This window comes from Camarhynchus parvulus, chromosome 6 (assembly GCF_901933205.1).
Source record: "Camarhynchus parvulus chromosome 6, STF_HiC, whole genome shotgun sequence".
Taxonomy (NCBI): Eukaryota; Metazoa; Chordata; class Aves; order Passeriformes; family Thraupidae; genus Camarhynchus; species Camarhynchus parvulus.
The window spans coordinates 11,283,966-11,301,280 of NC_044576.1; positions in this window are offsets into that span (position 1 = coordinate 11,283,966).

Sequence of the window (17,315 nt, forward strand, 5' to 3'; positions counted from 1 at the left end):
ACTAACACATCCAATCCATCCAGGGAAGCAAAATGGAATGAGCTGTGATTCCCTACACAGTGTTTTGATAATGTCAGTCAAAGTTCCAGTGCAATTGCAGCTCAGCTGTCTTTGACACCTGGGAGGAAGAAGTGATCTGTACATGTGCATTCTCCATAGGAAATGCTAAGGGTCAAACGCCACAGCTCTCTAATGTTGACTTCAAATGGCAAAAACCATCTCCAAGGAAAACTCCAGCAAAGAAAAACACTTAAACAGTTTTCTTTTTAGTTGCTATCTGTTGCTGTGTTTCCAAGAGTCAAGCAAATAGACCCAACCAGAGGAATTACACAGAAAACTACAACAGCCCCAAACACACCAAACATCTGGACAGCTTAGTCAGTACATGCCTTTACAGGCATGAGCAGCACAGAATAAAACCAGGGATGCAAAGGCAGGACAAGTGGTTTCTATATCACATCACGCTGACAGAATTCTACAGAGTAAAGACCAGCCTGCTGTCCCCATTCAGAAGAGTAATCAGAACTTTTGCAATGCCCTTACTGGCCTACTGCCTATGCTGGAGTCATCCAGCTGTCAGAGCATCATGCTGCTCCTGCTACAGCCCTTCATGGCCTGCCAACTCCTGAATTACTGGAAAATTACTTGGCAAAATGACATGGGGATAAAAGAGAGAATCCCAGAACCTTCCCAATCACAGATGAGAAGGAATATTCCATTACTATCTGTGTTCTCTGCTAAAGAAATTAAATTAACTGACATTACCTCATTTGCGTATCAGTTTTTAATAGCTCTTTTGCTAGATGAAAAAAGGAAATTGCTGAAGACTGCCACAAGTGAGCTAAAGAAACTTGAAGTTTGCACTAAATGCATGCACTACTATGCTACACTTTATTGCTTCTTCTGTTTTCCTACATCTAGTTTCATTCCAAGTGGAAACTCAGTTTTCAAAATTTCCCAAGGATTTGGGAAAGCAGCAGAGGTTAAAGTAGGGAATGGAACACATGCCTCAGGCAATCCAGCCTGAGCTTAGCTGTTGTAAAAAAATCTCCACAGCCAAGTTAGGTTATTGAACTCAAATGGCCCAAAGAGAGATTTGTTGAGTTTGGTTTAAGGCTGTGCACCAATATTGAACTTCAGTGGAAAATTAACAATTAAATGGTGTTTGTCTTAAGAAAGCACAACTGTAAGAAGATTCTACCAAGCCTAGGATTTCAGCCAAATTTTCCCCTTTTTAGAAGGTACTTGCAACTTCTTTCATCACTGTTGTTTTTAAAGCATTTCTACTCTATTATTTGTCATTATTTCCATTGCACTGCTGTGGAACATTTAAGAATGTTTTAGCATCTGTAATGACTTCTTATGTCATCTTTAAAACTTTCTTGTGCAGTAAAAACAAACACGGGAGCCCTGATAGTAAGTTTAACCTTCTAAATGGGTACACAGGACAAGTCACACATATTAAGGCTTAAGTGGACTTTTCTTCCAAGTCCTGGCAGCCCAGAGAAGTTTTTCACAAGCTCTGTGTGACACTTCTAAGCCTATTTTCATGAATATGCCTAGGCATAGGGTAGGAATTCAGCCAGGATCTCTGGAAAAATAGAAAGGTAGCTATGAAACCCTGAAGAGAGTGTGAAGAAGAATCCAAGAGAAGGAGAGCTTCAGAATTAGCATACCTTGAAAAGTAACTTCTGTCAGATACAATATGCCTTTTTGTCTTTTACACGCATAGGAAGTTTACATATTAATGTTTGCATGATGGTAAATCGAAGGACTGCTTCATTGGATTTGAAGGAGCACTTCTCCTCAGGCCGGGCCTCTGGTTTGACTCCGATTAAATTACAAAGCTAAACAGAACAGGAAGGATCTGTGCTCCTAATTCTGCTTGATAGATCACTTTGTCATTTTCAGATGCCAGATTGAAGATAGCCGCCTCTCCCTTGGCAGAGAACAGCGCTTTTAAGCTCCAGGCTATCAGAGAGAGCAAGCGCCCACAGTACGTGCACAGACTGACAGTTGCATTAAGATGTTTCCTGCTGCTTCTTTAAAAACTTATGGCAACCTGCTCATTATTAGCCTTCTGTACTTGCAGAGAGTTAAATTGGGTGAGATGAAGTAGAAGTCACAGCTGAAGGTGCTCTGGGCTGTAACACAGCAAAGGAACCACACACCTCTGCAGATGTGCTGACTGGGGAATCATCCTATGAGAATTGGAGCCAGGTTTAGCAGAGATTATGCAGAACGACTGGGAAACCTCTTCAGGAAATTAGCTTTTTCCCATTCTTTCTGAATCTGAGGGGATCCAAAGGCACTTCATTATCATAACTGTTTCATGTTTAGCTATGGTTGTTGAAAGCACTTCTCTTAATTTGCTGTACAACTCTCAAATTGCTGATTAGGGAAAAAAAATAGACAAAATATGAAGGCAGATCTGAGAACATGTGGAGCCCATTAATGGAACAAATTCATGGCTGGTTTTCACTTATCCCTATTTAGTATTTGTAGGGGGCTTTTGTTTTCTGAAATTTATCAGGTGCAAGCTGAAAGCGTATAAACCAGACTGTAGTCAATGTACATGTGTTTACACACAAGCCTATCAGCTGAAGTAATGCAATACCATCCTAACATGGAACTACTAAACCTCAGACACACAGCTAAAAGCCTGCAAATCCTCCCCCCCTACATCCTGTTTTCCAGTATACTAAGCCACCCACAAAAAAAAAAAAAAAAAAAAAGAAAAAAAAGAAAGTAATTAAGAAAGGCAGAAGGTTTCAGGAGTTTTCAGGCAGTTGGTAACAGGCTGCTATTCTGCTTGAGCAATAAGCAGTGCACAGGCCCCTGGGGCTCAATGGCAATGAAGCCTCAAATATTTCTGATACACTGCTACAATAGCATGTTGTTCTTGCACAGGACCTTTCCCATAAGATGGATATACAGAAGAGGAAATAGTAAACTGCACAGGCCCTCTAGAGGTAAGGTCAGTATTACTCGCTTTTGACAAGTTTTGTATAACCTAAAAATATTTAAATAATCATACCTAATCCTCACTGAGGAATTTTCAAGCATCTCAAAACACTTCAGTAATGAAGTCTGGCATTTCTGTAAAGAGGCAGAAGCAGTTTTCCCAGGCTAAAGTTGAGAATCTAGTCATGACCACCCTCCCATCCTTGTTCAATTTTCTAGTATCTATCCTTGATAAGTCTTATTGTAAGTAAATTTATTCACTATGTCTTACTAAAATCTTAATTTTTAGAAATATCTTTTTAATTCCTTAAGATAATTATTATACAACACTGATTATCTAGGAAAATAAGACCTATAAGAAGTAAGCTGCTCATATGCAGAAAGCTACATGTACAAGAACTAGCACTAAAACTCATGCAGCTGCTGAAGAAAGCTCCTTCCTTTGTTCCAGTCAGACTGTTAATCAAGAATCAGATTAGGAATTTGCAACTGGGGGGGTAGAAGGAAGACAAAATTAAAATCTTGCTGATTTGAAATACATCATTGTCTTCTGAAATTCCACAGGAACAGCTGGAACATGCAACTGTTCTAGTTTAAAACTGGAGAGGAGATTCTACCCCTAGCAGTGGATAGACATGAGTGGATAAACATGAAGCAGAGTGCATGAACTAGACAAAAAGAAAAATAGATCAAATCTACTTTCTTCTACTCCCACTTCTTCTGAATTCTCACCATTGTAATAGGAGCTCAGACAGCTGCTCGTGGCCTGGTGGAGCCACAAGAGGCTCAGCTGACAGAGCTCACACGATGGCCAGGCTCTGAGAACTAACCATGGAAGCACAGGAGAGCAACACCGGCTGGGTGACCTCCAAAGGAAGAAAAAGATGGCCTTGTGCTCTGCAGAGTTATTTGGCTTAATGATTTCTTAGACCTTGCACCATTTGAGGAGGAGGCTGTTTGGGATTTTATGGTAAAGTGTAAAGGAGAATTCTGATGAAAATTCAACCTTTCCTTTCTTTAAGTCATTCAGTCATTTCAAATGAGGTTAGTTGTATAAGCTAGAAAAACTGATTTAGATTAACAAATGTGTCCTTCCCTAATCCATCTGTGGTGATTTTAACTCTTTTGAAATACACAATTTCATCTTCAAAAAAAAAAAAAAAACCTCTGTGAGGTCAGTCAGCATCCTCTACAGGATCCAGAACTTGTGGTAAAGCATCTGAGATAAAACCCATCAAAAGGAAGTCCCAAGTTTCAGCCTCACACTTAGCTAGACCTCTTTAAACCCCACAGTGCAGATGAGTTGGCTTTTGGGGCTTTTTCTGTCTTAGCTTCTTTTGTTTTATTTAGCTTATCTGGATGGGTTTTGTAATACAGATGAACATGTGGCCACACACAGATGTTGTTTCTAGCACAAATGAGGGAATATCTAGCCAGATGCAGAGGAATAGATACAGGCAAAGAATTACTATTTCTCAGAAAAGCAATATCTGTTTACATATTCCCAAGATTTGTTTTGACTCAAAATGCATATGGGAAATTTTTAGACCTGTATTTTACTGAGAGACTCTGGCAATTCACAGAAACAGAAAACAAAAGGCAGTATCATTTCACAGATCAAGGCTAGTCTGAGTATCTGATGGACAAGTATATGACAGCGGTCCCTAGGGAAGGCCAGTAAGGAGTCTAAACAGCTTACACAACATGGTAAAAGACAGCAATTGTGTTTATTTTTCTAGTCCCCACATTTATTCAGATCACATTATCCAAAAGGAAGAGGAATCCTACATCTCTCATTAGAAATGCTATTCAATTATATTCAACTAAAATATAACAATTTAAAACAACAGAGCTATATTAGCAAATTAACAAAGCAAATTAACAACAGTGCAGTTGCTGAAGGGCCAAGGAATGGAACAACCATAAGTACAACAGTAACCACTTAATATATCATGAGAAAGTAGGAATTCTTGGGCTATAATATTCTCAATAATTTCCTCAGCTGTTCTGCAAAGAGATGCAGGTACTTTAGTGGAAAAGTACACATCTTTATTATAAGTTTTCTCTAATATGCTAGTGCACTGGGACTTGGCGTGCCTGCCTTTCTCATCTAATTAAAAAAGAGAGGAGATGATTCATTGATAATAGAAATTATTCCTTAAGTAAATTGCAGCCTCTGCTGTGCTTTGGTATTTGTAAGCAGTAACTGGAAACTGTTGCATTTTTGCCATGAAAGAAGATAATACTGATGTTTCATCTCAAATATGTGCACAGCACATCAGAGTTAGTGAGGGCATCCATGACACATGTGCTGGCAAACACTGCACTCACAGGTCATTACTGCTGTGCTGAAGCTGGTCACAGCACTGGGCTGTGCCAAAAAGGCAAGGCAGCACAATGTCCCACAGGAAGAAAGTAACCACTGGTAAAGGAAGAAAGTTTGAATGGTCACAAAGGTTGTCTTCACCTTTATTTGTCTCTGTTTTGGTTTCCAGGTCAATCCCTGGAACTAATTCTAGGGTTTGTCTATTGTTTACATTACTACTGTTAAAAACTTCAAGAGAGAAATTAGAAAATCAGTTCACTGTATTAAATGGAAGACATTAATTTGACAAAGTGTAAGTGAAACGGCACTTGGCAGCAGGAGGAAGACAACTCCTGCACTGTCAGATGCCACAAGAGAATCCTCTGCCAAAACTCCAAAAAGATATTATGTTAAAAGCACTACATCACCAAAAGCTCACACTGGCAAACCATCAGTCCCCCTTGAACCATGTCTGTCCCAAGGACACCTCCTGCCTGAGAAAGCTGCAGCTCTGTGTGTGTTAACCCCTTCACAGACATCACACATTAAGCAGGAAACACAGACAGTTCAGACTGGGACATGGCTTGCCCTGAACTTCTAGATTGTGCTTTTACTGAATGAGCTTCATTTAAAAACACACAAAACTATAGGTTTGCACTCAGTGCAACCCCAAATCATACACAGCTTACTAGTTTATTTGTGTTGAAGCTGGATCAATATAAACACACCGGACTTGCTGAGATAAAACCTGATCCAACATCTAAGTTCTATGAGTGATATTTTTTAATGTTTCTTAAATAGAAGAATGACTCATAATTCTTGACCAGTCCACATCTAGATTTTAATTTCACGCATCTTTTAGAGTTCCAAAACAAAGCTAATGAATGCTGCTGTGACTCATATCAGCAATCACATCACATTGAAAAAATTCCATTCAAGATGGAGTGCTTGAGCTACAGGGCAGACTGCATCCCCTGGAAACTCAATTCCTTCTCTTGATGAATGTCATCACTTTCTTTATTTCAGTTTTATATCATTATATTGACCTGATCAACTGAAGCTCATCTTAAACCAGATCAAAACTGCAATCCATTCTTCTTATAAAACTTTGGGAAGGAACATTATGAATGAAAGTCAGACTGCATCACTTTAAATATCACCCAAACACAAAAATCCTGTTGTTTTCATTACCTCTTTCTCCTTTTCTTTCCAAGCAGTAGGTTCATGAAACATGATTTATCACAAACCAGAAGCTTGGCATACCCAAAGTTGCCCCAAATGAGCAAATGCAGTAAATCTTTTCCTGAATATAATGTATTTTTACGTTAGCAGGCGTGCACACCAGCTCCTGAACAGTCTAAGAGGCACACAAGTCTTATCCAAAACAAAAGGCTAATCATCCTGATCAGCCTGAGTACCTGGGATTCTTTTGTCTTGTCTTTAGTATTGATTTAGTGAAAATAAGGTCACAATTTAAATACCTGTTATAAAAATACATATAATTATATATATAGATATATTTGTATAAAAACATACAGCTTTTTCTGTTTTGCTTGAAATTATTTGTGATGCCTACAAAATGCAAGCAATGAGATACAAAAGGTTTCCTGTACAACCATGCTAGTACCATGAGGAGAGAAAAACTGATGTCATGGAAGTCAGCCCTTTGAAATCACAGAATCACAAGGCTGGAAGAGACCTTTAAGATCACTGAGTCCAACTCGTGCCCTAACATCTCAACTAATCATGGCACCAACTGCCACATTCAATCTGTCTTCAAACACATCCAGGCATGGTGGCTCCACCACCTCCCTGGCCAGATTTTATCACTCTTTCAGTAAAAATCCTTTTCCTAATAACCAACCTTCATTTCCTTTGGCACTGCTTAAGTCTGTGTCCTCTGGTTCTGTCAGCTGCTGCCTGCAAACGGAGAGGACACATTCTTAAGCTTAAATGCAGAGTCAGGGAACAATTTCCTGTCTGGTGGAGTTCTGAGCGTCTCTGTGGATGGAGGCTCCACCACCTCTCCAGACCCTGGCTTGTTGCCTGGCTACCATTTTTCCCTTGATATCTCACAGGATTTCCCCTCCATGCCATTATGTCCGTTGTCCCTCACCTAGATCCATCTTCACTGCATCCTCCCACTGGGTAGACCCAGTCCTGATCTGGGATAATGCCACACAGCCAGGCTGTCCACACCACCTGCATGGTTTAACGCATCCTACAGCAATGCGGCTATGAAACATCTTATGAGTTAGATATTCTTCTGCCTCTTTACATTTATTTTTTATAAACTGTCCTCACTGTCCACACCCAATCTGGTTATAGATATTTGAATATATTAACTTTGTAGGAGTAAGAAGAATTTATCTGGCACATGCCCAGAAGTTCAAGCATATATCAATATCTGAGTCTGAACCATTAGTCTGTATTGACACTTTTAATAAGATTTAAACTATAAAATTGGACTTCCTCCTAAGTAACCCATAAGCGGTTTTTTTCTAATGTCAACTCTAGAACAAAGAGGCTATGATATAAATTGGCAGAAGTATGCTAAAAATTAGACCAAATATCTTCAAACCTCTGAGAAAACATTTTATTTAAAAACTCAATTTGAAAAATTATTTAATAAAATCTATATTTATTTATTTATAATTCTTTTTCAGGTTAGAGGGTCAGCTCTGACACTGTCTCTGAGCTGCCTTTCCTATTTCTACCTCAAATTTCATTATATCACAAGAGGCTAGATTCAGACCACGTGTTACCAGACAAAAAAATAACTGACTTCTTCAGTGAAGAAGTTTTGCCTGTTTCCTGGAGGACTGAATTTAGCTTCACAGGCTCTCACTGGCGAAAGGCTGATGGTGCCGTCTGCCCATTGCAGCCAGACAGAACCATCCTATGAGGAGACACGAGAGACATCATATTTCCCACAGTGGGAGCAATCTCCCTGAATCTCCACATGGTCGGCAGCGTGCCATTAAAGCCACTTAGGATAACAAGCCCTGTATAAACAGATTATCCAACAGACAAGTTTTGTCAATATTGCTTCATCTTTTACAGTGCAATATTTGAACGCTGGTTTAGCATGGCAGAAAGAAAAAAAGTCTAGAAAATCTAAAATCTTTGAGAAAATAATGTTTGTTAGGCAAAATAGTATTCCAATAATTACCTCAGCTTTTTGCATCTGTGACAGTATTTCCTAGGTCTGGTATTTGACAATGAGGGAAGTACTAAGTACATGAAAACATCAACATAACCTATGTGAGAATTTTGTACAACAGGAATTCCTATAATTTTTTTCCTGGAGAAAGAAGGAAGCTCCAGCTTTCCATATGCTCCCATTCAACTGAGCTAACCCTTACAACATGGCTTGCTGAAAACAAACTCAGTTGCTCAACATCTGTACTGCAGCTTTCATTAACGCAATTACTGACCTCAGTCATACTGTATTATTGATCAGCATCTGCACAGCACCTCACGGGCAAACACGGGGCTGCCTGCATTTCCTGCAGCTCACCCGCTTTAACCCGCTTTGCCTGAGGCAGCAAGGCAGAGCCTCTCTCCTGCAGGCTGGGGGGCTCCCCTTGGCCCCACCACTGCTCCCACAACAGCTCCAATGCCCTCCACCTGGGGCTTCCCAACACAGTGGCTCTGGGCTGCAAAGGGCTGCAAAACTAACAAAATAAACCTCTGTGGAAGCAAACAACTAAAAAGGCAGCAAACTGCTGACTGTTGGCAGAAAAATTGGCTCGGAAGCAGAAGGGATGGATTTTTCCTTTTGCACCTGGAAAAAATGTAGGCAAATCACTGCCTTCATGCTCTCTAAGTCAATCATGCCCAGCTCAACAAAAATGGGTTAAAGCACACTCATATTATTGACACCTCCGAGAAGAAATCCATCTGTAGCCAGTAAAAAGCTCTCAGACTGAGTGGTACCCTGTGTTCGATGAGCTGCATACCTGAAATAAAGCCTTAAAATTCTGAAAGCCATAATTTGTTTTTTAAAAGAGCTAAAAACATAGCCCCAGAATTAAAATTATGAGCTACATTTAATTATATTTAGAATTATGATCTCCTTAAATAGATCAATTCAAATACTAATGCCTTAAATATAGATTGCAATGTCCATTGTAGGCTGTAAAGTCATATCGTTCAAAGTTTTTTTGAAGAAATTCAGGTACTCAAATAAATGCTGAGTAATTTTTCACCAGAAGGAAAAAAACAATTTTAACCAACATCTTTCAAATTTGCAACTACTCTGGAAATTTTTTTATTCAAAAAGGGGCAAAAAACAGAGATGTTATCAAAGTTTTGCTTCGATATTTTCAAAGTAAAAAAACTGACATTGTTTCAAAGCCAAATTTACTTCAGTTTTAACACCTGAAAATTAATGTAAAATATTCTGTTTTGATTAATTATTTGAAATAAATATCCTATTGATTTTACTACATTTTAAATCCTTTCATGTCAATGTAATAGAGCATTTCACTGGCAAGGAGGGAGGTTCCCAAATGACTATTTTCTAAATATAAGGAGGGTTTATTTGCTGCATATTTTACCAGTCATTTTTCTTTATCCTTCCTCCCTCCCCTGCCAGTCAACTTCCTAGTACTTAGATGGTTTCTCACACCACCAAAAGTATAGAGCACACTTAATTTTAGGTGTTAATCCAAGTAGAATCTGGGTAGTGAAGCATAACAAAACTGACTAAGAGAGCCAGAGGAAGCATAAAGCACTCTCAAATGCACTCAGTAACTTCGCTGCTCTGCAGAATGACAGCAAAGCCCAGGTCTATCAGCTCTCATCCAGATGATGTTCTCAAATCAAGGGCAATTTTTTTTCTTTAATTTCAACAAGAACAAGCCTAGAGCTGAACAAAATTAGAAATTATGGACTTCATGTAGATAAAATTATCTAGCAGCTGTTATGCGGAAAACTGGAAGATTATCGTAGTGGTACCTACTGGCCTTAAAACACTTGCATTTATTAAAACATTATCAAGAGATAAGAATTGCAGTCAAACTCCTGGAAATTAAATTTAGGCACAGCAAACATATAATTCTTAGATGGCCTAAATGGCCAAAGCCTCACAGAAGCTGAAGACACCACACTCACATACATAGCCAGCATATACACTTTTCATACGGCAATGCTATATGAAAGATATAATTGTATAATGTACACATGTAAGCAGTTTTTATATATATAATGGTACATAATATGTTTGAATGTTTTCCATTTTAATAAAAAGGTACAGTACAAGGTACTGTGTTCTATAAGATATCTTTAATGAACTAAGTTTAGCCTTGTTTTATTTGTCAGTATGAAGAAGAAATGTGGTATAAAGAATATGAAAGATTTAAATTTTTAAAGGAAATTAGAGCAGAGTTCCTCCATGTCCTACAAACAAAAATATGGGACAAAGAGAGACCTTTAACTACTCTCATTTCTCTAAATAGCTAATAATGAGTCCTCAGACAAATTATTCGTGTGTTCCACTGCTCAAAGTAGAAATTCCTATTTTGCCATCCAGACCACTCTGGGAGATGCACTCATGGCAGACATTTTCAACCACTGCTGCTGAGCTCACTAAACCTGACAGTCCTGTGTTCACAGTATAGAAATAATTGAACAAATGTCTTTCTTTTGACAGTCTGCAGGAATTATAAATCATTTTAAGGATTTCTTTCAGGGTCTCTCTCTATGACAAAATCTGTTCACACAGCAGGGTAAGGCCTGCAGGACCATCCAGGGCTTCTGAGCACCAAACTGGAACTACTAAAATAAGGTGTGGTTACATTAATCTTCCTCGTTTCAAATAATAAATGCAGGTTCCTGTCAGACTGACAGGACATGGGTGTTGCAAGTCCTATGATCTGAACACAGCTCTTTGACAAAAAATTTTAGGAGACAAAGCCAAGCATGTGCAAAGTCAACATAACAGCTAACCCCTAATCAAAACTTTACCAGAAACATCAGGGAACAACAGGGAAAAGTATTCAGAGCCTGTTTAATTCAAACAGTAATCTTTCCTAGGACTAGTCCAGGCCCTTACTATCTTACATAATTTCACTGTTACCTGCCTTTATTCTGTTCCTTTCTGTCCCCAAGGGCAGAAGCCATGTGGCACCATTGTCATTGCCACATCATTATCTGTTGCAGCAGAAATACAGCAATAAGCAAGCAAACAAACAAACAGACAAACTTTTTTTTTCTGACACCACCACTACAGGGGAATGCAAAACAAGAAAAACCCAGAAGAGCCCCAAAGCAATTTAGTGCATGAATATGACTGCTATCAGTTACCATACTGGAAATGTTGTGGGAGTTTTACTGGCCTGTTTGTAGATGTGTGTGTTTGTTTTCACAAGGTTCTCCACCAAGAACAAAGCACCAGCAAGCCTTGTGTCTCCTGTAGAGTTGATTATATTAGATCATTTTATCTTATTGACAGAGGGGAGAGACAGGCTGGGTGTGATGAATGGCTATTGTTATACCCTACCTGACCACCCTGGCGCCCACCCAGGCACGCAGCCTGATGGCAATCAGGTAGCCTGACTCATGTGATATTTGACAAAGGATAGGTCAAGATCCTCCCCATCTGTTATCAGGAAAAGCCTTCTGTCTACTTGCAGCAACACTGCAGTATTACTTTTACTACTGAAAAAATGTGTGGAAGTAAGAGGTGCAGTTTGCAGGTTTCCCTACTATTGTATTTACACTATTAATAAGCAAAATGAAGCACTTGGATTGGAATAAATGGCATCTCTCTTCTGCAGCATAGCCTAGCAAACACATATGCTTAAAGCAGACCGTGCTCTGGAGCATCCCCGACACAGTGAAAAGTGAGCATGTACAGTCAGCCACCCTTATCCCTGCTCAGCTGACTAAATTATGAGCCTGCTAGAAAACTGCTGTAGAACTGACTCACAGGGAACATTTTAGAAGATACCACAGACATTAATACAAATACAAGCGTTTGGATGTCTGAGGTATGTAGCTGCAGCTTGAAAACTCAGCAATGGGAGCACTTCTGTTGTGAGAGAAGAAATTCCAGTAACTGCAATATGGAACTGCACATAGGGAATTACTAATACATTAACGTAAAAACCTTCTTCTATCTCTAATGACATGAAATACAATACAGAATGATGAGCAGTAAGTGCATCTGTAAGACCAAGCAACGTTGTAATTTTGGACCATCTAACCTGAATATCCAAAGACATCTAAGATTTGCTACTGCAACTATAACCCTGCATCTTTGTGGAAGAAGTATTGTAGTACTAGACTAGATGATGCATTTCCATTCAGTCACATAACCTGTGATGTAAACTAATTATAAAAGAATACCTTCCACATTCAGGGGTAGAGTCACATCTAGCTCATGTGTCTTACTGCAGTACATTAATCCTACTCAGTATGAGAACTGAATGCTTCTAGGCAACTTTTCTTGCCTTCACCATAAAACTAGATAAACTTTTTGCTACTCTTTCTGTATAGGGTTCAGCATTTGTCAGTTTGCCAATATTAACAGCAAGCAACTTACTACAATAATTAATATCCCTTAATAATTTATTACTAAAGATTGTAATTATTTTTCTGTAGAGAGTTACTCTTATAAGATTAGGCAGGCACATACTTTCCTACTCTTAGAGCTGGCCTTGTTGCTAGGCAGCAAACAAGAACATCACAGACTTTGGAAGATCTCACCAAATAAATTATCATCTTTTTTTCTTTGTTTTGATCTGAGCCTAATACTGATAACTTTTGTGTTCCACAGTTTGGTGGGTGCTTTGGAATTAGTTCATTTATTACTTGAGGCTCTTATTTTTTTCATTCAAGAAAGTCATATGCAACTACTGCCTGTCTCTGCAGGCTGAGGCCAAAGATGATCAGCTGTGGAGAATTATTGCTAGTTAGCTCAGTCAAAAAGCAATGCCTGTTCATCAACATACACAATGTCACTGGACAATTTTTAGCAAGCTAAAATCCCCCATGGCATATGGTAGCCAGCAGGCTGAAGGGCACAGGACATGAGAACAAAGTTTATTTCTTACAGAATCCCTGGATAGCCAAGATTCTGATTTTCAACCCTTCCTTGCATGGTGAACGGATGAATTTAGCAAAAGCTGGTGTGGAAGCCTGAAGCTTATTCTAATCTATAATTGCACAGATGCTTTCAGAAGTTACATATTGAAATTATATCACCCTATATGATGTAGGTGCTTATGGATGTTTTAGCAGCAACCTGGGTACTATATCATAGCAGCAGTCCAGGGTGACAAGTGCAGTAAATCATCTCTAGCCTGGAACTATAACACATTACAGCCACAGAGTTCTTCAACATGGCTTTACTGCCCTTTATAAATTATTAGACAGTTAAGAGACAAATACTTCTGCCAAAATCCCTAATGATAAGCACCATGGCAATGAATTTACTTGTCATTTCCTATGGATTGTCATGCATCTTGGCTCTATGAGAGTAGCAGATTTAAATGAAGACCTCCACTAAATGCAGTGCCTTTAAATAGGGCTTTCTTCTTCCATTTCTGTAGTTGAAGCTGAAGCAACTCCCTGTCCTACACCAACAGAAACAGCAATACACGATTGAAATTGCCCTTTTCCAGGGAATGTAACATGTGGCTTAGTGTCACCACTGGATACTGGCCCTGTTCAAACACAGCTTTTGAACATTGGTGCACCAGTTTGCATTCGTGCTGAGTGCACTTCAGGCCCTTCAGGTCGAAGCAGGAATGCTCTACACTCACTTTGCACTTTGTAGGTGAATGCAAACACACAGAGCCTGAGGCAATGGAGCAGTGCAAACTCACATAGCTGGTAAGCATCCAAGATCTAAGAAACTTAGAGAGGCATGATGTTGAACTCCTTGAAAACAGGTAAAAACAACTCTTATGAATCCAAATTACTTAATATAAAAGAGATTTTTTTTGTCATGCAATTAAAATTCATACACGATCCATAAAATCTGTTTTTAACAAACATAATGCCATGAAAAGGCAATAAAGACTCATTACACAAACCTTTCTCCTAATTTTTTCCACTACAAAGAAAACCTAAGGCCCACATTACATATTTTATAAATCGTATATCTCATAAGCATCCTCACAATGCAGTAAAACTGCACTCAGTACAGCAATTTCTGCAGTTAGGGACAGAAAACCACCATTTTTCTAAGAATTAACTGAGGTAATAAGATTTCCCATTCATGATTATGTAGAAAATAGGTAATTACAACAAATCAGTGAACCAAACATTAGTCCCCTAATGCATAGATTTTTATAATCAAAATCTGTATCAGTCTAGAACATCACTTTTTTTCCCTCCTGGAAAATTACTGCTGATGGCTTATTCCTACAATTGGGCTGCATTCACACACTAAATTCACACACATTTACTAAGGTAAAGTGGAAAAATGAAGCATTCATATTTATTTTTGTCCAAAATCATGTCTCTTGCAATGTCGGTCTTAATTCAGAATTCAGAAAATGCTGAAGTCAAATACAGAGCTGCACAAGTGGGTTTACATTTCAAGTTTAAGATGATTTCTTGGAACATTTCCCGCCAGATAAAAAGGTTTCTAATCATAGTCTCAACTAAGATTCCCACATCCTCTGCTTCTGGAGTGCTTTTGGCTTTACATTGATAGTCTGGGTCCCAAGGGAGAAGCACAGCTAACGATTCCATCACACACCCCCAAACGCCTCACACACATCGCAGCATGATGCAGCCAAACAGGGCTGTCATGTAGCTCATGTGACACACAGATGGACACAGCCATAGCCAGTGACAGCACAGGCAAATGCACAACCCCTCTTGCTTAAGTACTAAATGTATGTTCAAATACATCATTCATTGCAGATAAATATTTATACTCTGCTTTTGAGCTGGCATGTGATAATCTTGCTGCAAAATACTAATTTATGCATATTCTATCCATATTGAGCAGATCAAAACTTGTGTCTTGTCACTACAAATGCATATTTACAATGAGCTTTGAAAATATTTTATCTAAATTATCACACCTCTGAAATCCCTCATTAAGAAAAATTACTTCAAAATCTGCAGGTGAAAAATTATCATTCATTTATGATCCTGTCTCGCACCAAAAAGTTTGAAGCTTGTGACATTTACAGGCTGAAAAATCTTCTGTTTCAGCAGATTGAAGAACTATTCAAGTTCCTAAGATAACCTTTATGTGTTAATAAAAAAATAGTAAAATAAATTAGAAATGAAAAACTAAATCCATCACTGACAGGAAATAAGTGAACATGCAAATGTTTAGATCTTTAAAAATTAGTCTGTGTGCCATTTCCATTCCACAGTGGATAAGAAAGGGCTTTGTCCCTTTGGCTGACATGTGACTCTTACTAATGCTTAAACTGCATGCTTCCTACTTCATCTAGAAAATGAAATTTGTGAGGTATTTGATAACACAAGGCAGAATAAAACAAAAACATAGTACTTGTATCTTCTTTTCTGGATATATTGCACTTAGGGAAAAAATTATTACAAGCCTAAAATCCACACAGTAATCAAATACTCCCTTTGAGGAATTTACAGGAAGAGGCATGCTTTTGAAACAATCATATGTATAAAGAGTCAGCAGACATGATGGTATAATATTTTACCTCATCATTTTCCATCTATTTGTTTAAGAACCCAGATTTCTATAGGGAAAAGACAGAACTAAAAAAAACCCCATAGTTAAAATTACACATTTTGATTCAATTTAACTAAAAGGCAAAGGAAAAAAACAAGAAAAAATTACAGTGCTAGAAAGACTTCTGTAGGACAAGATTGTTTGACTCAGCCTGTCCACACTACATAGCATCTGATGACAGGCTCTTTAACAGAGCTATAAAACATGCTAACAGCGCTATTAAGATTACTTCTACCATCTCCCAGCACAGGCACAAACGCTCTTGGCACAGTCACATTTTGTACCCGCCTATGCCAAATTTCAAAGAAGTTGCATTTAAGACACAAGAAGTAGAGAAATAGACACTTGTTTGCAGCCCAGAAAAATCCAGGTGGAACCTCTTCCATTAAGGAAAGAGGTCACCAAGTAAGGTCATAAGGCACAAAGATATGTCAGGCTCTAAAGAAACAGTGTCCCCCCAAGAATGTGAGGTAGGCACCAAATAATGGGTAGAGTTATAGTACAATTCCTCAAAAAGCATTCTAAAGATAACTGGGGAGCTACAGGATAACTGGTAGTGTAGTTACCAGTGGCCGAAAACAAGGAGGAAATACATGGCTAAATCCCATCCAAGGAACAGTGGTTGATTTTTTACTGTGAACCTCAGAGGCAAGCGGAGGACACTGTTTAAATCAGAGAAGCCTCGAGGAGGGAGCTCAGACAGACTAACAAGAGCCTCCCAAGAAAACAGCAGGCAAAAAGTGCCACTGGCATAGACTCAGCTGCCAGAACTGAGAGGACACCAGCTCTTTTCCAATTCCAGGTACCCTGCTGGTTTCTACTTTAACTTCCAGAAGTGACATAGCACAGACTGATAGCTCAGCAAAAACCTTTCTTCTGTATCCAGAGATAATCAAGAAGTAAAGTAAGCAAATGTCCTACGTTGACTATATGATGCTTATCACAAATAAGAAAATAGGACTAGAATATCAAGTTTGGGAGAATGGAAAATTATTGTTACTATGGTCTCCTAATGCTAAGTACTCGCTCTGCTTCAACAGATTTCTGGCATGCCTTAGTCAAAGTAACAGCAAGTATTCATCTATGCATTTCATAGCATTTGTTCAGGAACAAAAAATTCAACCAAACTGAAAGTATAACAAGAAATATTTCTCTGAAAATGCCAAACAAATTCAGACACCCCCATCAATACAAAAAATCAGCCGCCAAAAAATTGAAATTAATTGAAAGGAAAGTTGAACTTCAAGATCTTCTAGAATTTATTTTAGTATTTATTTGAGGAGTATCTATTTAAGAATATACTCCTTACCAAAGACTTAACAAATACAAATTTTCAGTTTACATCATGCCTCAGACATAAGG